The sequence below is a fragment of the Astyanax mexicanus genome, chromosome 16, assembly GCF_023375975.1.
Source record: "Astyanax mexicanus isolate ESR-SI-001 chromosome 16, AstMex3_surface, whole genome shotgun sequence".
In the NCBI taxonomy this organism is placed as follows: Eukaryota; Metazoa; Chordata; class Actinopteri; order Characiformes; family Acestrorhamphidae; genus Astyanax; species Astyanax mexicanus.
Genome location: NC_064423.1, coordinates 31,503,674 through 31,529,915, shown reverse-complemented (window position 1 = coordinate 31,529,915; position 26,242 = coordinate 31,503,674). Strand labels below are relative to the sequence as shown.

At 38.5% G+C, this 26,242-nt stretch overlaps 1 protein-coding gene across 1 annotated transcript in view; it reads right to left on the bottom strand.

The window, feature by feature from the left end:
• The window catches only part of sptbn1 (spectrin, beta, non-erythrocytic 1), a 125,476-nt gene extending 99,960 nt beyond the window's left edge, over nucleotides 1–25,516 (bottom strand). The window contains exon 1 of the mRNA XM_007231774.4: nucleotides 25,401–25,516. The gene's annotated coding sequence lies outside the window, so the exon portion shown is untranslated. The remainder of the gene's footprint in view (nucleotides 1–25,400) is intronic.
• Between the last annotated feature and the right edge of the window lie 726 nt (nucleotides 25,517–26,242).

Here is a 26,242-nt window from a genome sequence, read left to right as displayed (position 1 = left end):
CGGGGCACTCTGGCTGCTCGCCCTGTGCTGGAGGTTACCAGATTCCCACGGCTGCCATGCTGGGGCTCTTGAAAATCACTTACCGGGATGTTGATGAAAGGCATGTTTTACAGTGGCCCACAGACTCATAACACAACAGCACTTGGGGAGCGAACAAAAGAGGACAGCATGGGAAAAAACAAATGTATCAGTTAAAGAACCAATTAGCAAAATGACCAGAAAGCAAAAAAAAGAGGAAATGCTGCTTAGGCCCTCACAGAATTGCACATGCAGGACAGCAGACTGCAGGAGATACTGTTATGGTAAAAGTGACCAGATGCAATTCTTTTGGAAAGGAATACATCAAGAACTTGAGAAAATGCTGAAGGTCCGACTAGCTACTTCTGCCCTTTTTCTTTTGAATTTTGATTTGTTTCTGGCTAACACAATTTACAACTGTACTTTCTCTAGAGCAACTAACATTTAGCTTGCATAAGAAAACACAAGTATTCTGGTAAATATGGCAATTGTTGATGTCATACCTTGAAGAATTATCTTAAACTGATACTTGATTATTTATTTATACTCCTTTTTATCTCTCAGCTTTACATGTATACAATGAGAGCGTGTACCCAAAAATGAAATCAAAATAGTCCTCAATCAAAACACTTCAATCTTTTTTGACCTGTCTTAAAGTTTGAAGATCTAGGGAAAATAGCAAAAAGTATTTTTTCAGTATGAAACTTAATGAGTTTATTTAATATATAATATGAACATGGTTCATCTCACATATTTGCAACCACCCCCTGCAAAAACTAAACTAAAACAAAATTGCAATGTTGTTTCAATGTTATGTAAAACTATTGATTTAAATGTTGGTCTTTCAAAAGTAATTAAGTAGTGAAACATTAACAAAAAGTTTGAACATAATTTTTTTCATGAATTTAACAAGTTAATTACCCTACTTGAAGCATTACCTGTTGTAAGTGAGGAACACCACTGTACTAAATAATGACTATATTGATAATAGTTAGCAAAGGAGTTAGTAATGAAATATTCACACTGCTTGTTAGGATTTTTTAGACATTTTTTTAGATAATTAAACACGAACCAGCTCAAATTGACCCGGGAACACCATTGATGTTCCTGACAAATGAACATAATAAGAGGGTTAATTAAGTGGTCTAACATTATGTTAACAATACACTTTTCTAACATTTGGAAGTTTGGAACAGGGCAGCGGTGATGCTAACATGCTAAGATCAGCCATTATCCATTAGCCTCAATTCTAACAACCACCGTATCTAAAACAACCTAAATATTGCATTTGTCTCCACATTCAAACTCCTAATTCCTATTAGAGTAACACAGATTTGACCTCTAGTTCACTTTGGTCTGGTTAAATTTTGCAACAACCACTAGTAGAGTACATTTTAATGAAGAGAATTAAATAAAATAAACCCAGTGCTTTAAATTTTGCCAAATGTGAATTAAAATCTAAATCCAGCTTGTGTTTGCTCTCCCTACACGCTTGATCTTTTCTCCAAGTGTGGGTTATTTGGAACCAACGACAAAACACAGCTCGACAGGAACAAATGGTGCAATCAGCCGTCTGTCTTTTGTTAGGGTCGCTGGAGATGTCATGTGCTGTGAATGTCACACACATTAGAGAATGAGCTTTATTATGACCTCACTTCCTGAGTCTCTGGAAAATGTTAGGCGTTTTCCCCTTTTCCTCCCCACACACCCCTTTAACAAAGACTTACTGCACATCATGTTTGTCTGAAGAGGAATAAACGCGAAGAGCCTTTTCAATACAGAGAGCGACACTAGCCAGAAGAGTTTCAGCAGTGACACATCATGAGTCTCAAAATGCGACTAATTTGAGAATCTCAGTCTTTTATGAATTGCGCTTCTGTAGTCTTCTATAAAAGAGATGTTTTGAACTTGAGCAGTCAGACTGTGGAATGCAGTAAAATTAGATCCACTTAAACAGACTGCAGTCAGCCAGGCCTGTAGTGTGGGAAAACTAAAGACGGGACGTACACACTCTCTGCCCTCTGAACTCTGTAAGTAACTGGGGGTGTGGCTGATACCCACATTCCAGAGAGCGGACCATATATAACATAACATAAGAATTGATTATATCAATTATTATAGCAGTTATTTTTGGCTTCATGTTTGTTTTATCCCAATTAGGAATTGACATTTCCAACCCCTGTGCCCTTTTGTAGCAGCCATTAGGGAAAGACCACCAGACTACTATTTATAGTAAAAATCATATTTGGAATAAGTGGCAAAATATGACAACAATCATAGAGACATAGAAAATGTTGGGCTTAAATAATGCAAAAAAGTCTACAGAAGTCTGCAGAAATCTACAAGCTATACCAAACATGTTTGAATAGTGAGCAATGAAATGTTTTTGAATGTTCTGATTAAAAAAAGAAACAGCTTCAAGAGCATGTTGATGTTTCAGTGATTTGTATCGGCGAGAATAGCTTCTCTATAACTGCCATTTCCTAGGCTCAGAATGCTGACAAATGTAATTTTAGTAAAGTGTACAAAACAATGCACACAAGAGCTGCACTACATCATGTAATCAGAGTCATCTATCTCTCAGCTTGTCCAGAAATGCATGTGTAAAGCATGTCCTTAGGGGGTGGTTCAAAAAGCAAGCTGATGTTGCTGATGTTATTAATAAAGCCAATTGTCTTCAGGCCACCTGATAAAAGCTACTCACTGAGGCAGCAAACAATATTTAAAGTTCCCATTTACTACCTGGCATTTCTAATCAATTCTTCTATAAAAGGCGACATAAAAAATAATTACTACCACTGAGAACCTCCCTCAATGCTGTTGTCCATTTTCCTCTTCTCCTCAGTGAATTTCTTGATTTAAATGTATATTAATATGAATTGGAATCTAGCTGTAGTGTATCAGAAATGTATCAGATTTGAATAACTAATCTGAAATAAATAAAGATAGATATAGTGTAACACATCAAAGTCACATAGATCAGATTCGGGCCACTTATAACTGCTATGTGAACGCAAACGGTCATTAAAGACTATTAAAAAACATAATCAATATGTAGAAATGAGTTCCACTGTAGCATCCGTTTCCACAAGTAAAAAAAGAGGTTTCTTGCTTAGTATTAGTCAGAAGATCCAGCAAGCACTAAGCAGAAGCAGCCAGACTACATCAATACAAAAACTCAAACACACACCATTATCCTCTTAAGAGATCACACTCTCCCCTTTTCACTTTCTCCACTCACTACAGCAGGGATACAGCTGCTCTGTCAGGTCCAGTGGTTTTAATGAGAATAAAACATTATGGGATTACTCAGGTGTCAGGATTGATGCCATTACCAGTGAATCTTCAACAACAGTCCAAACATTTGTGCTACCAGAGCCACAGTGAAGTGCTCTATGATTTACATTTGACTCTAAGCTGGCCTCGCCTGAACTTTCTCACACTTGTGCTCTCTTGCAGATGCACGGTGTGATAGGAACTGTTAAGAAGGACCATACTGTTGCCGTCATGAAACAACCTTGTATTTACAAAACATGAAGGAGGTCAATGTAATAAAATTTGGTTTCATGTCATTTTGCATTTCTATTGGTCCATTCATCATATCATAACTGTCAGATTTAACTTTTAATTATTAAATTCAACTAGGTACACCCACTGCTAATACAGGTAGGGCTGCAACGATTAATTGATATAATTGACAATGTTGACCAAAAAAAAATATTAGTGATGGCTAACCATTAATTTGTTAACGCAGCACAAAAAGTGCTGAGAATATAAACGTAATGGGCTCACTTACACAGTTTACACTCAACTTATATATAAGATAAGGCTACACGATATACCATTTAAGCATAGTCATCGCGATGCATGCTTGAGCAATAGTGACAACGCAGGACGTGTGATGTCACTTAAGGCAATTAAATCAAACACGTCATGTTGCAATGTTTTGATTCTTGACACAAGAAGTAGATACACAGCGCTGTCTCTATGTCTGTGTAAGTGACAGGCTGCTGCTGCCTGTGAAGCGGGAGGGAGAGCGCGAGGGGAGGGAGGGGGTGGGTGGTGCAGGAGTAAACACAAGGTAACCGCATGGCCTCCATCCACAGGGTTGGCCATGTGCTTGTAAACGCACGTGTCGAAAGCTGTGCACCTCAGTCCAGCACAGTTTTGCAAAGATATTTCCAGTTATAGCTGAATTCACGCTTTTAATCCCAAAAAATGCTCTTATTTATCATTTAAAAATCAATTTAAATGCCTGATTAAAGGGCCGATTACTGTTGTTTTGCTGTTTTCCTAAGGTTTTAAGTGCTCGGCGCTGACTCAGCTCTTAATCGGTCTGCATGCGAGGTTGGGCCGGGGCTGGTTACGTCATGGGCCCTGTATTGTTTAATGTTGAGATCGTGCAGCCTTATTATAAGATATTCACCCACTAAAAATCAATCCTCTCCACATTTACACATTTAATCATCTTCTGAGCATTTAAATCTCACTTCAGCTGTTTCTATGATTATAAAGTAACGAAGGACATGGCAGAAATAATCGTTGACTAATCAACCAGTCCCAAACCACGCCCAAAGCCAAGCATAAGCTATAGTGGTAGAAAACACGTGTTATTACTGGGACTGATTTGGACATTACAAACAGGCCAGATCATTACAGCCCACCTGAAATCTCAGATGGGTCCCATCTATGCCCCATATGCAGAGTACAATCCAGGTGGGGTCCATGCTGATCTCCTCCTGGTCCATCATTAACAATCATATGTGTGGCTATATGAGTATAAACACACAACTTTCAGGCTCCCAGATGGGTAAACTATCCAGGTCCCACGTGGGCATGTTATCTGGGACGTTGTACACTGTACACTATATAGGACAGTGCATTGTGGGATTGTTAACTGCACTAAAATTCGGCACTACATTTGTGCACTACACTAGACTACACTACAGAATGACACAACCACAAAGTAGTACACTATATAGTGAACAGGACAGGACATGGTTTCATACAGCTCTGGTCTAGGGTCGCTGAAATGCTCAAATGAGTCGACCTATAAACGACCTCTGGTCTGAAATTAGAAATAAGCAGGTTGAAATATTTGGGCAAATAAGTGGTTAAAAATGAGATCCTCAGGGGTGAGAAAGTGAATTCAGACGCTCATTTTCTTTGTGCGGAACTTTCGGAAGGCTGCAGTGATCCATTTGTATCCCGACAGCCAGGAATAGCGCAACATTTAATCATCGTCCCGACATCTTCCACTCCAATAACTCCGCTTCAGACAGTCTGCTTTAACAACACTCTGCAGGTAAAGTGGGCGGTCCTACGTAAATGTGTTTATGTTGTGACATCACAAACACGATACATTACAGGCAATATTTCAAAGTATTGTACTGTGCAGACTGTTCAAAGTCCTTTATTAACCAATTCATACTCTACCATTCTGACTGTTTTTGGAATGAAGCTTAATATTAACAAACCATCCAATCACAACAGAGGCAATTTCCATATGTGAATTACATACTGGATAGTTTAGGGATGCACTGATTTTTTTATTTATTATTTTTGGTAAAAAAAAAAAAATGCAATAATTTAACTTTAACATTAATTTAGCACAATTTCATTTACCAGGGTTTACGAGGACTTTTCCAAAACATTTTGGAAGAATTAGGGTTATTATTTAGGACTATTTAAATTGTCAAATATTTGGTGCATCCCCAGTATTAGGCCTAGGAATGTCACAGCAACACTTTTTTGCACAATAAATTATTCTGGAAGTAACAATGGTAATATGACAAAATAATAAGAATAAGAATAAGAATTATAAGAAAAAACATAATTTAAATAATGAGACAATTATAACATTTAAAGAGAAATATGCTCTCTGTAATTAAAAAGAGATATTGTAATTGTTACAATATTATTTTAAAGTTATTAACAAATACCTAAATATATAATTTTTAAACATACCGGTTAAACATACAAGGTCATACACGGTAGTGTCTCTCCTTACTAGGAAAAACAAAGTAGGCAAAAAATCTGCAAACATGATTGAGTTCATATTTTTACATATATTACATAATAAAGTTAGAAATATAATTATTGTGATGGGTCTTATTAAGCTACTTATCTAATTAGAATAATTATGTTATCTACTTGTCATATAATATTTGGACATGACCTCAATCATTTGTAGCATTAAATTGTCTTAAATGGACAGTTATATAATTTATCACAATCACTTCTGGGACAATACATTGTCCAGATCAATACAAAAACAGTTAATGTGACAGGCCTACTTAGTATATTTACATTATTAAATTCATTTTTGTAATTTGGAAACACTGTATTGTACATCACACTCCTTCATTAAACTCACCCAAGAGAACTCTGTTTTCTGAGTCACTGGCCCTTTAAGAAAAGCTCTTTAAGTATCTGACACAAGCTTTTTTTATAAGGCCATGCATATTTAACTCTGCATTTTCAGGACAGACACTTTCACCACTGAGCCGCACGGTCCTGCTCCAAGCTCTTGAACCTCGCCTCGCCACACCCCAGTCCCCGACAGAGGGAGAGACTCGGAGCTGGAATTGAACGTATCCCGTCTGGAGCTGGCCACCGTACGCTGGAAAACACATACAGCGCAGTGGTGAAGTCTGGATATCATTATACTCCTACCCGCACTGTCACTCTCTAGCCCCGCCCTCTTTATCTTTTTACTGGACCTACTCTTTTCCAGGCCTCACACTCTCCTTCATTCCTTTCCTTCTCACTCACTTTACTCATTCCTCTTTCCCAATCTATTGTTTCCTGTGAGAGAAGAAAGAAATCGTACCATGATATCAGTGAGCCGTGCTGTCAGGTGCTTCGGTTTTCTCACAGTATCATCAGGACCAGGTTTAAAAAAAGGCCAAAACACCAACTTTACAAGAGAAGGAAAATAAATCTTCCCGACTTTCAATGTAAGTCAATAAAAAAAATGTATTTCAAATAATTTTGGAGCATTTTTACTGGTCCAATCATCATGAAATATAAAATTATGAAAAAACAAGTGCCAGATTAACATGTGGTTTTATGTGCTTTCCCTGCTTCCAAACACCTAATTCAACTAATCAATTAATTAACACGCTCTTTCAGAGTTGCAGTGGGTGTGATAAAGCTAAAATGTGCAGTGCAGTCTGCCTCAATCACTGTGTTAAAAAGTGAAAAACTGGAGATATGGAGGCAGATTTTTGCTAGATGGAGACAATACATGCATATAATGGCTAAAAAAGAACAAATACACTTGTATTATTTTTTTTTTGCATTGAATTTGACCATACTGCTAACATTCTTAAACATACTGTTTGAAAACAGTCTTCCTTTTGAAAAGAAATCCTGCTTTAATATTAATACTGCCTTTGTATCAGAAGAAAAGAAGGTGGTCATATGGATATGTTTTTTTGAGAAAGTGATTAGCCCTTATTAACATCCAATACATATAATACTGCTCTATTCAATTGCAGTTATAACTTCCAGTCACAAGGGTATTTTAGGGTTTTGCAGGGTCTAAGCATTGTTCCTATCACTGGAAATTGCTGGGTGCACCCCCCAGTTGTTGGGTGTGTAGATTAGCCCATTTCACCCTTCTAAATGATTTAAAACGATGCTAGCCATTGCATATGTCTGTTAAGTGAACTGCCATCAGAATTGATAGTTTAGTGTTCTCCTCCAAGCGTGTTTAACCATCCCACAACACCTAGCCTTAATTCTTACAGCACTGATAGTAATATGTGAGATTTAATTAGCTGGGAAATGAGTTTGTTTACTTGGAGCGTTTTCTCCCTCGGTTTGGTTTGATTTCACCTAAACCTAAACGCACCAAAATATGCACCAATAAACACGAGAGCACGGTGTGTCTTCTGATTGGTCAGAGGAGCAAGAAAGTATATATAGAGAGAAGATTCTGTGTTCCAGTGCGAATATCTGTGCAGTTTAAAGATGCTTTAACACAGAACACTAAAAACACTGTGCATTTAAATAGTGTTTGGACATGTAGTGCAAATGTACATGTAGTAAACAGAGTTGCGGGGCTGCAAGTAGCAAACGCAGCACACACAGCGTGTGTAAACAGCATGGAGCAGCAGAGACAGTGTTTGTTCACAGCTGTTGTAATTAGCAAGATCTGGCTAATAGATCATATTAAACTGTGCCTTATCAGCAGCTTACCTCAAATAAAAGGAGTATGTTTAATAGCTGGACAAACAAATTCTAAAATATTTGTGTATTTTAGTAACAGCAATTGATCACTGTATGTAATTAACCACATTTATGATTTATCTCAGTTCTTCCATGATCTACTGACATTTTTTGTGGCCCTCCCTCAAATGCCTCAATATAAGGAGAGAAAGCAATTAGCATTTTCCATGCAGACAGCCCATAAATTACATGTGCCACCTTTTACTACAGGACACATCGGCAAAATGTCTCCAAATTGCAACTGAAATTGCAGTCATAGGTTCGGTGCATCAGTGAGCTCATCAATGCTTTTACACAACTATAACCCATCCCTACTCTCCTCAGAGCCCCACCCTCCTCCGCCTGTCCCGTGCGTCGCCGCTCTGTCTCTCGGGCGGCTGCTGCAGTATCAGGGAGGACTGCTCGGTCACATTAATCAGATGCTAAACGGAACAGTCGGACTACAGCGGATGACAGATGAGTACCTGCAGCAGCCTGCTGCTACTGCTGCTTCTGCTGCTACTGCTACTGAGCACGACAACCAGGGGATGGAGGGAGGCAGAGTGCAAACAGCAGAGACAGAGCTACTGAGGGGGTACCAGCAGGAGATACACAGAAAGAGAGAACAAAATATATACACAGAGAATAAATATAGATTAAAAATAATAAACCCATAAATTAAATATATACATGTTTGGTGTCCAAATTCCAACGCTTTTTTATCATTCACTGACTAGTGTGTTAGGTGCCATGCTAAAAGCATCCTGCGTTCACTTTGCTTAAACGTAGCTAATGCTAACGCTAGCATCACGTCCACATGCTGTTTCATTTAGTGAGGCTAGACACCCAGACAGAGCAGCATAAACGAGTTAATCTGCTCTCGTTATACAATATTTTGACATGATGACAAAATCAATCAGTGGAAGATATTTAGAAGTGGCTATTTAAATTCTCATGTGTAGCACTGTGATTTTTATTCAGATTTTGCACAACATGATCCAGTTTAACAGGATTTTTTTACACTTTCAGTAATGTAATGTATCTTGATGATATCCTCGATATGCTTTTTAAAGCATATTTTATCGATACAATAAGAAAATTTACCACAGTATGATAAAATATCACACCTCTGCACATACAAACACAAAGATCTGCTTAGTTGTGTAGCATGTATACCATGTAGCCTGTACAAAGTTTATGGTAATTACATTTGTTTTATATTATTCTTTGCCAGCATGTTAAATTCTGCAAACAGCATACTCTAAAAGTTGCAAAAAAAGTAATTTTGACTTATTTTAATAAAGAATCACTTATAGCGCCAAGGATTTGCATATAACTATAAATTAACTAGTTAAACTAGTAATAAGCCCAGTGAATTGCTATTGGGCTGTATCTGCAGCCTAGTTTTTATGTATGGGCTCCTGTATGGCATGTTGTGAAATAAAGTCTATTTTCTTTTTCAAAAAAGGCTGACATTTGGGTTCCATAAAAATAATTCAGAATTGTAGCAAAATTTAAATTCAGTATCAACAACATGAAGTTTTCGATGCACTTTGTTTCCTTGCAGTTACTGAACCAGAACTGAACCATTGTAGAATTAACACACTTTGCTTTAACACAAGCTTGTGGGGCGGAACTGTATGTGGTTAGCAGCCTCTGCAGGGTTGACAACCAGTGGGATCCATGGACCAGCACATCCTGTTTTAAACGTGCGAGAGGAGCACCATGGGAAAACGAGGAGATAAGTAGAATAAGGTCAATGACCTGGGAAGTGTGCATCTCTTCAGCATGACCTCATCTTTTCCAAACCTCGTCTCAGGGCTTCCACACCGTGCCAATGAGAATCAAGAGAGCACAAAAAGAGGAAAATGAGAGAAGAGCTTTATTGCGACAATTACTACATGTTTATTGTAGCGAGTCCATCTCTGGTTAATTTCTACACATCTGCAAGACATGAAGGAGACGTTCGTTTATCCCGAGGGTCTCTGCAAATCACTGGATATTACACAAACGCTGCTATGAGGCTCTGGTGGATATGGTGCAACTGTAAAAACAGTGCGAGGCCAGCGGAGCAGGTCAGACAGACAGACAGACAGACAGACAGAGAAAGAGAGAGACAGACAGAGCACTGCACCTTATGCATTAGAAAGAGTGACATACTGTATATGGAGAGAGAGAGAGAGAGAGAGAGAGAGACAGAGAGAGCTTTCTCAAATCTGGATTACAGATTGCAGGCCTGACCTTGAAAGACTGCTTGGAAGATTTCAGATTCAGGCTTGTGGTGTCAGCGTATTTAACGCTATTCATTAAAACCTAAAAATGAGGGCAAATGGTGGCTATAAGCTCATCTCTTTAAATGCTTGGATTTCTGACGTCAGATCAAACTCCTAAAAAAGGACAAGAATAAGATAATCCGACACGCTAATGAAAGAGTACAGCTGTATTGTCGCTGTCTCAAAACTATGCATTTACATTGTATTTTTTATTTGTGTTTTTTGACACAATGTGAATCTTGCAGTCTTTCTTCATATACTGCTAATTCACCATCAGTGCGACACCAATAATCATTATTATTATTACAGACTAGACAAACACAGCCGCCTCGTTCCAATTCAAACAGTTCTGATTATGCAACGGTTTGAACGGCAACACCCCAAAAAATGTGTTTGTTGATACGTGAGGCCAGAACAGACTTTTCACATTAATTTCCTCCTCCCAGTACTTTGAAGATGAGATCACTATCGCCTCAGATGACAAACTGCCTGAGTTCAGCCAGTTCACGATGGAAAGGGAAAAAGAGAGAGAGAGAGAGAGAGAGAGAGAGAGAGAGAGAGAGAGAGAGAGAGAGAGAGAGAGAGAGAGAGAGAGAGAGAGAGAGAGAGAGAGAGAGAGAGAGAGAGAGAGAGAGAGAGAGAGAGAGCGATTGATCACTAATGGATTATGTGATTACAGTGTGTTTCTGATATTGAAGGTGAAGGCTGGGAGTTATAGCTTAATTTGGTTTGTTTGGCCTGATCTCTCTCTCTCTCTCTCTCATACATCCACAAATAAACGCACTGTCCCACTATTCCACACGGAAACGTACACTCTACCCACATATGGTTATGCTATTGTACTGCAGATGTTCTGGACTGTGATTTGTAAATGTGATCACGGAATGCTGGCTTTATTTTGTACCTGAAGTTTTCATGGTATATAACTTTAGTGACTTATTTCATTTAATTGACAATACAAACCCCAGTGTATTATATCATTTTGTGTGCTCAACTTCATTTTATTTGTTAAAAGGTACAATAAGTATTTTTCCCCACAGTAAAATGCCTGTAAAATGAAATTATTTAACAATTAGAATTACTGAACATAGTGGCATGTTGTGAGGGTACAAGGCAGTTTTGTGCTGCAAAATGTCTGCAAACTGACCTGTAAATACTATACATTGTACCTTTAATACACAAATAAGTTACATCCATATATAAATATATAAATTAAGACTATACTGTGCTAAATAGAAGTATGTTAGCCATGTCCAGAAGCGACACTGACTTCCCTGGGCTTGGAGGCATCTGAGATCGAACACGACGTGTGTGTGTGTGTGTGTGTGTGTTTCAGACAAACTCCATTAATTACACACACTGACTGAAGCAAAAGTTTGAGGATCGACTAAGTACCAGTTTGAGCCTTTTACATAATCTGATGATAAGAGAAATGCTAAGTATGAAATCTGGCATATGAGCTTGTTATGAGACCCACGAGACCCGACAGGTTTGATGAATCATCTCAAATATTTAGGCTAAGCATGGTGAGCCTTATCCGAGGGCAACTCAGGCTACAGGACTTCCACCTGATGCCCGGGCTGCTGGCATCAGACAGAAAAGGCTTGATATATTTATGATGGATTTCAGCTTTGCACAATCACAGATACTGAATATTAGTACATTTGTTTGCCAAATTAACATATTTAGAGCATCAGCAGAGCATCACAGATGCTATTCTTGAAAAGTATGTTTTCTTAGCAAATGTTTTCTAACAAAAAAATATATATGTTTATCATAAGAATTCATGTACACAGCCTCAACAGAATCAATGTATTGTTACACCCTTATCAGCATGTTCAGACTCTATAGAGAACAATTTGTCAACCTATATGGACTCCTAAGTGCACTGAGGAGTATAATACTCTGCTGTATTAGAGTGATTTAAAAAGGAAGTGATTGTTTAAAGCCTCATACTGGAGCTAAAGTTTCCTGGAGTTCTCAACGAATTCTCAGGAAGTTCACAGCCTCGATTAATCACCAATTACTGAAATACAGCATTGCATTGTTACTCTGAGGAGAGCATTTTATAGCTTCCCTGCTTCCGTTACGCCCAACATTAAGGAAAAGTGATACATTAGTCACAACTGCCAAGATCTTTGAGATGTTATTTAGATGAATGCCTAGATTATCAAGCAAGCTCCACCCCCTACCACCCAGCAAATGTTCACACCCAGCCCCACTCAAACCAGATAGCAGCCCCTCCCACCAATATAACCTCCAGTTGCCAACCGCCAGTCAACAGTCCATCCAGGGGCTTTAGCTACTGTACATTGAAGCACTGCTATGGAATGTAGACACCAGTGTCAAGACATAGTAATCATTCCACACCAAGCCACACTCATGCTAACACCTCTGCGGGTAACAGCTAGTCTCCCGAATTACTTCAGTGGATCTGTTACATTCAAGAGCTTTTTTCCTGACAGTTTGTGCAAATGTGCACACTGACACAGCTTGATAAATGGAACAGGATAATAAATGGAACAGATAATAAACATGAATAAAGCCAGGCAGGGTTATGTAGATAGTTATAAAGCCTGTTTAGGGGTTGGGAATGAGATGGTCAAATTCAATCAAATTCTCACAGCAATGCTTCACAATACTGTAGAAATCCCTCCCTGAAACATTGAAGAGTAGGTGTCCCAATACTTTTGTCCACACAGTCTAGCACCTCTGTGGCCAGCCTATGCAAGTGATAAGATCTTCATTGAGAATCAGGAACAGTGATTTCCTCACTCTGCTCACTTTCAGACAGCCGCTGCCATGTGTTGTCCTCTGTATTCCTGGAGTCTGGATGAGTTATGGGGTCATGGTCAAGCCCTGCACTGAGAGACAGCTGTGGGCCTTTGACCGTCCAGCCCAGGCCGTGTCCGTCCATCCAGCCGGGGGAGCGAGGGCGGATGGGGATGGATGGGAGGATAAAAGACTGTGTTTAAACTGTTTAAACAGAGCTGTAGAATACATCTGGAGGACTGCAGGAAGTGAAGAGAGTGTGAGGAAGAGATTCTGCCAAATGTCACGAAGATAGTGATGAAACAGACCACACGCTCCGGACACTCACTTTTAATTGAGAAGAGAAGAGAAAAGAAGAGAAGCCCTGAAAAGAGAAGAGAAGCACTGAAAAGGGGAGAGAAGAGAAGCCCTGAAAAGAGAAGAGAAGCCCTGAAAAGAGAAGAGAAGCCCTGAAAAGAGAAGAGAAGCACTGAAAAGAGAAGAGAAGCCCTGAAAAGAGAAGAGAAGCCCTGAAAAGAGAAGAGAAGCCCTGAAAAGGGGAGAGAAGAGAAGCCCTGAAAAGAGAAGAGAAGCACTGAGAAGAGAAGAGAAGCCCTGAAAAGAGAAGAGAAGCACTGAAAAGAGAAGAGAAGCCCTGAAAAGAGAAGAGAAGCCCTGAAAAGAGAAGAGAAGCCCTGAAAAGAGAAGAGAAGCCCTGAAAAGGGGAGAGAAGCCCTGAAAAGGGGAGAGAAGAGAAGCCCTGAAAAGAGAAGAGAAGCACTGAGAAGAGAAGAGAAGCCCTGAAAAGAGAAGAGAAGCCCTGAAAAGAGAAGAGAAGCCCTGAAAAGAGAAGAGAAGCCCTGAGAAGAGAAGAGAAGCACTGAGAAGAGAAGCCCTGAGAAGAGAAGAGAAGCCCTGAGAAGAGAAGAGAAGCCCTAAAAAGAGAAGAGAAGAGAGGCCCTGAAAAGAGAAGAGAAGAGAAGCACTGAAAAGAGAAGAAAAGAGAAGCACTGAGAAGAGAAGCACTTAAAAGAGAAGTGAAGAGAAGCACTAAGAAGTTAAGCACTGTGAAGAGAAGAGAAGAGAGGCCCTGAAAAGAGAAGAGAAGAGAAGCACTGAAAAGAGAAGAGAAGCACTGAAAAGAGAAGAGAAGAGAAGCACTGAGAAGAGAAGCACTTAAAAGAGAAGTGAAGAGAAGCACTGTGAAGAGAAGAGAAGAGAAGAGGGCTGGGCTGGGCTGAAGAACAGAAAAGAAGTAAGGGGGTGAGGTCAAGGGATGTTAGGGCTGGGCGATATGGAAAAAAATCTTATTACGATATAGTTTTTCATATCAGCCGATATCGATATGTATCACGATATAAATCAAATCACTTTCTGTTACACTTAAAGGTTTCTATTTTTACTCAGAAGTGACAGAATAAGGGAGTTATGGACAAAATCACTAGCAGGCTCAGAGCCTTGTGGACAGACACTAGGATGTTAACATCTTGCCAGGTGGGTACAGCTTTTAAATTAATTTTAAAAAGGGGACAAATATATAAACTAAAAAATATGTAAGACCCTTTACATTATATGTCTGTTTAATTTAAATTGCAATAACACTTTATTTATTTTTATAAAATTATATTTAATCAAAAGATCATTCCCCTCCCTGAATGCAGGCAACTACATAAAGCAAAATACAAGAGTATATCACAGTGTTCATTTTGACAGGTGATTTTGATACAGTCTTAGTCTTTTCACTAAAATGTATAATAGTTTTAGTTACATTTTAGTCTATCGGATATTATTAGTTTTAGTCAGATTTCAGTCTAGTTTAATTTTGGTCATATAAAAAGTATGTATTACATATGTTTTACTGTTTTTCTATTTTCTATTTGTTGTAATTTTAGATAATTTACTGCTTATGTTTTTTTTTAAATAAGAGCCTTTAGTTTTTTTTTCATTTAAATTAAGCTAACATTTAAATATTTAAAAAAAAAAGTGGCCTATAATGGAGGTGGGAGGAATAAAGTCAAGTTTCTGAAATGATCCACTTCTACTGCAGTACAGATTTATACTAACATTACTGGCTTTCAGTAGACTAGACTTACATTACTTAAGTGTATTTAAAACTCCAGTTCAGTAACAGCAATGTTTAGCTCAGTTCAAATACAGCTAGACAGATTATATAATCTTCTGTATTTAGTAAAATATCCAGCATAACAGACTCTCTATCTGTTAAAAACTATAAAACACAAAGACAGAGGAGAATGCTGCCCTCAGGGTTTTCTAACAGAAACAGTGAGAGTTAGGAAAAAAGATGGAAAGTGCTTCCTTTCTGTGTGTTTATATACTAACCCCTCACTCGTGCTGAAGTTAACCTTAATTTACACGAAACGTGGATTAACACGGCTAACGTGCGTTACCCATTAGTTTATTAGAATGTAAAAAGCAGTGAAAGCATCTTAGCTAATGATGACAGATTGCACAGATCCCTTTTACACCTAAACATCGCTAACTTTAAACTGGAGACAAGCTAATCTAACTAGCAGCAAACAGAGCAGCGTTTACCTGCCTTCAGAAATCTGAACAAGCTCACCTCTCTAAATATCTTGGAGACGCATGCCTCATATTTAAAAGGTGAGTTTTCCAGTGTAGCGCCGCTGAATAGTATAAATGAAGTTTATCCAGTAAATGGGAGAGAAGGAGCCGCTATGTGAGGAGTTCAGAGTGGAGGGGCTCGGGGGGTGGGGCGGAGGGGGATGGTGGAGAGGGGAGGGGAGGGGTTGTACTGGGCTGAGCAGCAGTTCAGCGTGCTGCCTGATCTCGTGCTGCGCCTTTTCACAACGCTACTTAAACGGGAAATAGAAAATTTAGTTTATCGAATTTCTCGCCCCGACTTATCGCGATATATAGTTTCCTCGATAACTATCGATATCGTTTTATCGCCCAGCACTAAGGGATGTAGAAGAGAAGAGGAGGAGATGAGTGAGAGAGTGAGGTCCAGAGCTGTATAAGTGTTGAGAAGAGGAAGAGAGTAGTAAAGGACAAAGGTCCAGGGTTGTAGAACAGCAGAGAAGCGGAGGAGAGGAGTGAGGGACTGAGATCCAGGGCTGAAGAGGAGGAGAGGAGTGAGGGATTGAGGTCCAGGGCTGAAGAGGAGGAGAGGAGTGATGGACTGAGACCCAGGGCTGAAGAGGAGGAGAGGAGTGAAGGAGTGAGGTCCAGGACTGTAGGCCTCACCCAGTCCCTCAGGGTCTCTCTCATTTCCTCTAATTCAGTTTGGGCTCAGACAGCCGTTAGTGCGTCAGCGATGGCTCCACTCCGACAACTACAATCAGCACACAAATATCTCTCCTGCTATTAGACTCAGCTCAGCTCAATACCATACTCCACTAAATACTACAAAACAATACTATAAATATGTCCTGTCTTTATTCTTATAATCATATTAAGCTCATACAGCTATTAAGTCTTTAGACCTGTATTAAATGGGCCTCAATTCAACGTTGTGCTCTGTCTCAGTACTAAGAAGTGAATAACTATTAACTAAAGGAGTCTGAACGAAGGTTCAATGTAACAAGGTTTGTTACATTATGTACATTTGACCTGGTTAGTTTTTATTTCACACTGCAGTTTAGTGAGTGCACTAAATAAATTCTCTTTCCAATTGTTGTGTCGAATTCTGCCTCTCTACTAGAATCAACCTTTAGACTAAATGTGCTACACCCAGCAGAACAAGCAGATCATATAAATAAGGGTTAATCTACAGTTACAGTAGATACAGGAGTCACCATGCAGCCATATTGCTGTGTTACGTGCATGCATCAGAAGGTCATATTTCAGCACGGCCAGTTCTTTTTCTTCTTCTTCTATTGTTTTCTGTAATTGGTCTGATAATCAGAACCATCTAGAAAAGTGTTTTCTCACTGCCTTTCAAACCATACTATGGATTATTTGATCCGGACTGAAACCACCGCCTTTAGTTAAACAATTTTTGATCCTTTGGTCTGAATTAGAGCTGAACGAACGATATTGGGGGGGGGGGGAACAACAACAAAAGCAATAGTTTTCTTTTCTGCTATTAATACTGCAGTCTCAAAAAATACTGACATTTTTGTCAGGTGTCACCAAAAGTCAATGATCGAACATTATGTTATGACATTAATGGTGCACTCATGTGTCCCAATTATGGATAAAAAATTAATTATGGTATATACATGAACAGAATAGATATGACATTTAAAAGTGTTACTGTATGCAAAATGTGATGACAGATTCGATGCAGCATCATAATATGGCCTTTAAGTCAAACCTAAGTCACTAAATCTTAGATTAGCAGCTGAAAGGTGAACAACACTGCATTAAAAACAGCGTGTACACTGTGTAAACATTGGAAATTAAAGGCGTATAATACTTTAAAAGGTGTACACTGAGTTTTGGTAAACGTTTGACCCTCTAAACCCATCAGAGTTCACCACTGTCCGTATTACATGGTACAAACACAACACTCGACCATCAAAAGCAGACACTCTGCGATCAGATCATAATCTCTGCACTACTGCCAAGTGCTGCTCCTCTCCAAACACATGGGCTCATGGCCTCCAGTGGAAAATGTAATTATTTTTATTTCCTTTGAGGTCACAAATGGACTTAGCCAGTTTCCATTTGAACAACAGGAACAGGCAAATGGGCCTCAGTATACCCTCCATCCCCCCAGAATCCCCCCAAAGCTACACACTGTGCTGGAGTGTTGTAAGATTCTCAGACTCTGAACCCAAAAATAAAGGGTCAGAATTCCAGCCAGTCCCGAGAGAGGCAGCTGGGAAAACATGGCGATAAACGGCCGAGAGATTCGCCTTGCTTGGCTTGGTAGTCAAATACTCACGCAAACGCCTTAAAAAGAGCCCCTCCCCCTCTTCTGTCCCTCTTCCCTGTCACCCTGGGAGCCACCCATGAGGTCCATGTGGCCCTCACCTGTCATTACCCCCTCTGTGACAGCTGGTCCTCCAAGACTCCCCACAACCAAGACCCCAAGACGCCAAGACCCCACCCATTTTTCCTTAACTGGGAGCCCAGCTTTGATAGTAAACACTCACCCCTCCCCCTCCATCACACCCCTCAAACCCCACCCCACCCCACCACCTGTTCCGCTCTTAACACTGTCTGTGCTGTGAAACTAATTATGTTGCACCCTATCCAACAGGTAGCCAGTAATAATAGGATAAGACTGCAGGGTTCTTAGAATGGAAATACCACACAGTGTGGGACATTCCGATCTGGACACAGTAATAGTGCTGCAGTAGTGGAATAATGCACAAGCAAGGCCTTCCAAGAGCGTATCAAAAAGAGGTACCAGGCGTTGGCAGGGTTACAGTAATATTACAGTAATTAAAAAATAATAATAATAATAATAATAATAATAATATATATATATATATATATATATATATATATATATATATATATATATATATATATATATATATATATATATATATATATATATATATATTACAGTAATACATTAATATTGCAGATAATATTACAGTATCTAAACATACTGAGAGGACTCCGTACATTTACCAGTTGTCTGAATGACAATGACTGAATGTCAGGCCATTGCAAAAAAAATAAAAATAAATAAAGGAATACTTCTAAATTATTCACTTATTTTTACTATCTGATCAATTATTCCTCATTTTCCTATTTTTTTCATTAAGTAACATAAATCTGGGGCATTTTGTCTGTTCTAACTTGGCAAATGTTATTAAATCAAAACAAGTAGTGCTGGAAGATAGTAGATATGGGCAATATGGTTAAAAAAAAAAAACAGTATACTAAATGTATGACAGTATTACCACAGGCAAAAAGCATTAGTAGTGGCAGACTCTTAAACTGCTACATAAATACCACAGTGATTTAAATACAATGAGTTCTATTTAAAATGTGCCATATTTCCTCCAATTCAAATTGACGATATGACATGAGGTTAGTAAAATAAATAGAGAAAAAGAGTCATTACTTTGGGATTCTAAATCATAACCTTAACATAACCCTGTGTGTTGGTATAGATTGGTATATCCAGTGTTACAGGCCTGATAGTGGATACCAGATGAAAAAAAAGTTGGTCGGTAGTTTTTTTACATTCCTCCGTCCACAGTGTTATGTTTGTACCAGGAATACTATGTCATAATTGGCATTACCACCAACAGTGGGCAGTGCTGTAATGATCATGACCAGCAATATTTGGCTAGAGTTGTCCGTGTGACCAGACAAATCACATCCACATTCAATGCAGGAAACCACAAATGTCACTGTATTTAAACAACAATTATCTAACAATTATTAAGACAGCAACAGCACTCTTTGTTTTAGATCACTGACTCAGCAAACAGCATTGGATTATGTTGTGTGAGGCGGTGAAATAAAGTCATCATGCTCCTTCTTTAATTAAAATGTTTCTACAACAAAATCTGCCCACAACTGTACAATAGTCTTCTGAATGTCATCCCTCCAAAAACCAAACAATTCCCACACAGACCCCGACTGTGATATACTGCATATCCTAACCGCTGTAAAGAAATTATAAAAAACATGATTTTACAAATTAAACAGTGAACCATTTTACGCCAATCCCCCATTCTAAATGAATCTTCACAACAACAAAATATGGACACACAGTAAACCATTAAAGGAAATCCCTTAGGGCTGGGCAATATGGTAAAAATACTGCATTATAAACAATTATAATACTTTATTTATAATATTACGTTTATCTCGATACATTTATATTCAAATTGTTCTGACATTAACGCAGTTAAACAAAACTAACTATACTCTAGTAAGGAAATGTGCACTTGGGTCAGTTTTCTTTAAGAACTAATGACATTCATGCACAATATATTTCTACAGAAGGCAGGATTTATTCATTTAAATATTTAAAACATACCACACTAATACAAATGTAAAACATCTACATGTGCAGTTGTAAATATTAAGGTTTTTTTCATGCATTTTTATTTATATGTACATTTATATGTTTATATCCCTACACTTCCTTTTTTTTCTTCTTTCTATTTTTCTGGGCCTTGTTTTTCCTTTGCCTGTGTGGGACTAATAGGATTATCTTATCCACATTATTCTCAAAAAGTATGATGACGATACAATAACACAATTTTGTTAATTGCTCACCTGTAAAATCCCCTGTAAAGATGCTGCATGTGGGATTTATAGTTTACTGCGATCTTGGCAGTGAGGTGGAGCTTTTACTGAGCCTAATAAACACACAAATATCTCAATCCCCAGACACACACTCTGCCATGAACACACATGCGCACGCCATTCTCCTCCAGACCCAGGGGATGTGCATATACACCACCACTCAGTACACACACACACACTGTAAGTGCTGCCTTTCTCCATTTTCTCCATTACAAGGTGACTCCGCCCTTGGAGACAAGGAGGTGGCTTGTCTGCATGGACTGATTAGGTCGGCCCAGGAACTGATCTATAAAGCAAAACATACACAGGCCCATATACTGTAACTGGAACATTCACTTAAGCTAAAGTGCTAAAGTGGTAAAAGCCAAGATTCACAAAGCATCACAATAAAAGATTGAATTCAGAGCAAAAGCAGAACAACAGCTACGACTTTTAAGACTGGCGGGCTCCGGCCAGCAAAACAAAGTAACAAAATAATTAGTTAATAACTATAAAAAAAATAGGAAAAAAGTCTCCAGCAGGCCCATAAACTGGAAAACAAGCAGAGCGAGCAGATGAAAGTCTATTACAGTCGGAGTCTTCAGAGGGAAAAAACAATATGATTCGATGGACCGGGTCCAGGAACTGTTTGATGGGATTTTCTTGGGACGCTGACCAGAATCATAATCTACATCTCTTTGAAGTTAGAAACCATGTAGGAGGTGAACATTAAGAGGCAAATCCTCAGGGGGAGTGAAGATGATTTAAGCCGGCCTACTCGCTGTAGATCATCATCATAATCATCAACATTACACTTCACAAGCAACACTATTCAACAATAAGTTAGTGCTGCAGTAGATGAGCTGGACTCATAACTTCTTGCTGAGACCAGCAGAGTCCAATGCTTCTGCCTAGCATTAATCATAAGCTGAACTTTTCTTCTCTCTATTATTTATTTATATTGTTTAATGTTGTATTGTAGAAAATATTAGAGATGGGTAGATCCATCATTTTTCAGTTCCAATTTGAAAGACAATGACCGATACCAACACAAATCTGATACAAGAGCTATTTTTACACGAATAGCTTTTGTTTATTTTATTGTTTTTTGTTTTATGTGTAGACTACACAGCAGGTTTTACTAAAAGAGCAAAGCATACATAAACACACTGAATTTTAATGTATTCCCAATTACTTTTTTTTTTTAATAAACAGATTCTACATGGGCTGTAAATGCACCTATACATTGTGAAATTCCAAAATTTCCCATTAAAAGCAGTCATTTTTAATCGAGTTTAATGAAAGTGAGCTACTTTGCACTCTGTAATCCCTTTAATCTTTGAGTTTTCTGAGGAGTTTGAATAATCAAGTGAAATATATGACAGCTGTAACTCCACCTCTCAGCCTACTGGCTGCGTTAACTGTGTTGATTTTCAGTGTTTTCAGACTAAAATATCTCCAAACAAACAACATTTTTTACTAGCTAACAAACTAGCCAACACTAGATTACTGAGTTACAGGCTGGAGCTGCTGCAGCCACGTTAGCATGCTTCCAACACTTCCTTACAGAAAACCTGTGATCATTACACTGATCATTAAACTGATTAAACTGTAAGATGGAGTCTTATCTTCAGCCCTCAGTATGCTGGCTTTACAAACATTACAAGTAACTCTTGGTTCTGACTTCGCTCTGACTCTAGGTGTCCCAATGTTCACGATGTTGACGATGTTGACTCGGCTCCACTCAGTTGTCTTGACTAAAACACTACTGCAAGTGTATAGGCTATAGTATAATGTCCTTTTTGCACGTTTCACATCTTCACTTTTAAATCTAGTTCAATTTAAATAAATCTGTACTGATTTGGGTGGGTTTTAAAAACAGAAATCACACTCAAACATGGACCAAATCATCCGAGAAGAGGTAATTTAACTTGTCCTTGCACAGAAAATAAACCAAAACCTCCATGTTTACATATTCATCTAAACAACACAGATCAGAGCAAACCACCTCTAAGTGTTAGGTTCATCAAATGCACAACAAGACATCTATAAGCATTAACCCTGCAACAAACCATCTGGACCTCCTCCTCCTCCTAAACTTAAAGATCTGTATGTTTGAGATCTTCCTTAGCACCTCCAAATCCCTCACCAGCCCCACCAAAACAACCATTAACAAATGAAATAAACTGCAGCGCTAATACACTGGTCATATGATGCTCTCTGGTGGCATTATCCCTATGAAGACTAAGCCAACTGCTCAGCAGTGATGTCAGACACGCAAATTAAAAGCTCTTATGAACCGACTCTGTGTTTTAGCTGTTGTTTCACTTCAGTTTAGTGGGTACATGTTTACTTAACTTCATTAGCGTATGGATGTAGTTTACTCCGAATAGGGCACAGTATGACAAAAAAAAAAAGAATCTTGAGAAATTGTGAAATGCATACAGTACGACCAGATTGATGCAATATTAAAATATGCTCGTTTTGTATAAAATAGTTTAGAAGATACTGATATTTACAATACATTGTCCAGACCTAACATCAGATCATCATTCTCTCGTGCTGAATCCGAAGTAAAATACTAATGGAGTGATGAGAATAACTCATCGACCAGACTTAACTAATAAAAAAATACTGAATAGTTCAAAGAACCAGTACCATGGAAATTCTAACATACCTCACTAGTGTGTAAACACTGTAAACAAGGGTTAAAACATACTGCCCACTCTTTCTCTGTCTATATATAGGCCTACATAGTATACCATATATATACACACTTTTCCCATCACAGCATAAAATAAATTAATTTTGTTCGCTATTTACTACAATATTAAATATTTATTGAATATTTTAATACCCCACCAGATACCAACCACACAATGATGTAAAATAAATTAGAAATGTAGTCTTTTGTTGGTACAAATTATTTTGTATTTTCAAATACATTTGTTTACTATATTTGTTTACTTGATTATTTTTGTGCAATATAAAATCTTACATCTTGACATTTTGGATAAATTTGTGTTTTTGTAATTATTTTAAATGTAGGATACATGATAGACCCTTTAATAAAAATCAAATGCTCTGATTGAAAAAGGATTTGGGAGAACTCTATCAAACTATCCCTGGCAAAATGCATTTTTGTTGAAAAACAATCTTGATATTCTTTAAATATATGAGCAATTCGTGATTTTTTATATTCGTAAACAGACAGCACAATTTAAAGCAGCTTTTACAATAAAAACAGTGTAAACATATAACTAATAATTATATTTTAGTTAAGGAAACACAAAAAGAGTTTGATTAACCTCCCAGCCCTAGCTTTTTGTTTGTTTGTTTATTTATTTATTTATCTATTTATCTACTTATATATTTATGTTATTTTTTTTTAAATAGAATCATATAACAGACCAAAACGAACATGGATGACGGGGGTACAACCTAAAAAAAGACTACAGAAAGGTCAAAAAATACATTTATAATTTGATGGTATCAAAAGAGGGCCTGAGCGTGGAGGCGTGACGTCACGGGGCCCCGTGTTTCCAGTTAAGTTAACCTAACGTGGTTAGAGCGCGCGCGCGTGAGGAAAACACGCACATAAACATGCCCATAAAACACACACAGTGACTAAACAGCTGCAAACAGGAGAAATGAGGCTGTGGGGGTGCAGGGAGTGTGTGTTTGAGGGCGACGAATAAAAAAAAAACATAAAATCTCATGTGTTGTAAACTGAGAGGGGGGTCAAATAAGACAAAATGAGTGTAAAAAAGCTGTTTTTAGGTTCTCACAGGTGGGGGCTAATGCCATTTGGTGCTGCTGTTGGAGTAGAGGTGTGAAAAAGTGCACTTGTGAGGGATATGTTCGTTGACTAGAATGTTGGAGCTAAAGGTGGCGATAGGAATTAGTTAGACCCATTTGAAGTGATATAAATAATGGTAATTTAAAGTGCAGGAGTATACTAAAGATTTGCAATTTTTCAATAATTGAGATTGTATGCAGATAAGTCTGCTATGAGATTAATTTACACATTTTGATTAGTTTAATTTTTATTTACTCTCATTTTGCTGGAATTGTTTCTAAGTGTGTAACATCAGAAATGTGGTGGATATCTTTTTTGTTTTTAATAAGTGAGCTTGTTTGCTGCTAGTTTGTTTGTTGATGTAAGTTTAAAAATAAAAAAAAAATTGAAAAAAAAAAGAGAATATTAAAACACAGCAGATAAAAGCATATATAGGGGTAGAGTATGTGTGCTAAGGTGCTAGCTAGGGAGACTACAGTGACAGACATCTATGCAGAAGGTCAGCAAAAAAGTAACGTTAGCTACTGGCACTGATTTTCCGAATAATAAGCACAGCATTTTGAGGACAAACATATCAAATACATAAGCATTTTTATATTTGAGAGAGCGAAAAAAAGCAAATAAATAATTCATAAATAAAATAAGCAAATAAATCAAAATTAAGCCGCCAAAAATTAATAAATACATTAGCCTAAGGTGTAGCCTAGGCTACATATACACTAGTACGCCCTCTCTCTCTCCCTCTCAATAACAACTAAGCGCTACAGCAGCACCAGGATCCGACCACGCCTGTTTGCATCCATTCTACTGTACCGTTACTGCACAGCCATCTCAGGCCACACACTATGCACAGAGAGCCACAGCAGCACAAACACACACAGCATTACATCTAAAATATAACCCAGCAATTACAGACAACCAGTCAACACCCGCCTGAGATTAATGCACGATTACCCAACACTAACTACAGCGACACAGGTGCGCTAGTTATTAGCTAATCACCTACAACAGCTACAATCACTGTATCGACTCAGATTGATCGCCTCACTGACGCAAACGAGCCTGTTATCACCTCCCAGCTCCCCTACCCGCACAAAAACACGCGTTTTCCACCCCTCTAAACCCTTTTAAACACAGCGCATGATTTTACCCGCACTCACCTATGGAAGAAAAAGCGCTGAACTTCACCGCGTTCACCCCGAGCAGACGAGCAGGCTGGCCCAAGCAGCGGAATCCGCACTGCTCCCCTCTCTCTCCCCCACCAGCGTTATGGCTTTTTTTACCCGCCCGTTTCCAGGCAGGACTCGCCCTGCCGCGCTCTGATTGGCCCGCCTCATCGCGCCTCCTGCACCACGATTGGACGATTGGTCAGCACACTTCACGCTCGCGGCACAGCCACGCCATTCTGCCTATCGCAGCCCAGAGCCCCAACGCTGCTCACCAACTGCCACCCAATCCGAGCGCAGAGGAGGCGGGGCTTTCCCGAAAACGCGCGGGAATAAAAATAGCAACGCCTCTCAGCAGCTCAGCAGTGCCACTGCTGCACTGAGCGGGAAGGGGCGGGGCTAGGCACCTCCAGAGTTGGACATGCTGGTCCAGGCCAGGTTAAAAACATCACATCACATCCCATCCCATCCCATAATATCATATCACACCACAAAACATAATATTACATCACGTAACATAATATCACATCACATAACAACATAACATATTGCAGCATACTATCACAGCACATAATATATCATATAGCAAAACATATCACATAACATAACAACACATCACATAACTGGTCAACTACACTTCACTACACTAAATTTAGTTCAATTGTACAAACTATTTTGATGAATGTGATAACATGCAATTAATATACATGAATTAATTACAGAGCATGTCATTAATTGCATTTTTTAAATCACCTGACATCACTATTAAAAAAAACTATAAATCCTAAATGTGCAGATTCCCAGTCGGTTGCAAAGGCTGGGGTTGAAGAATATAA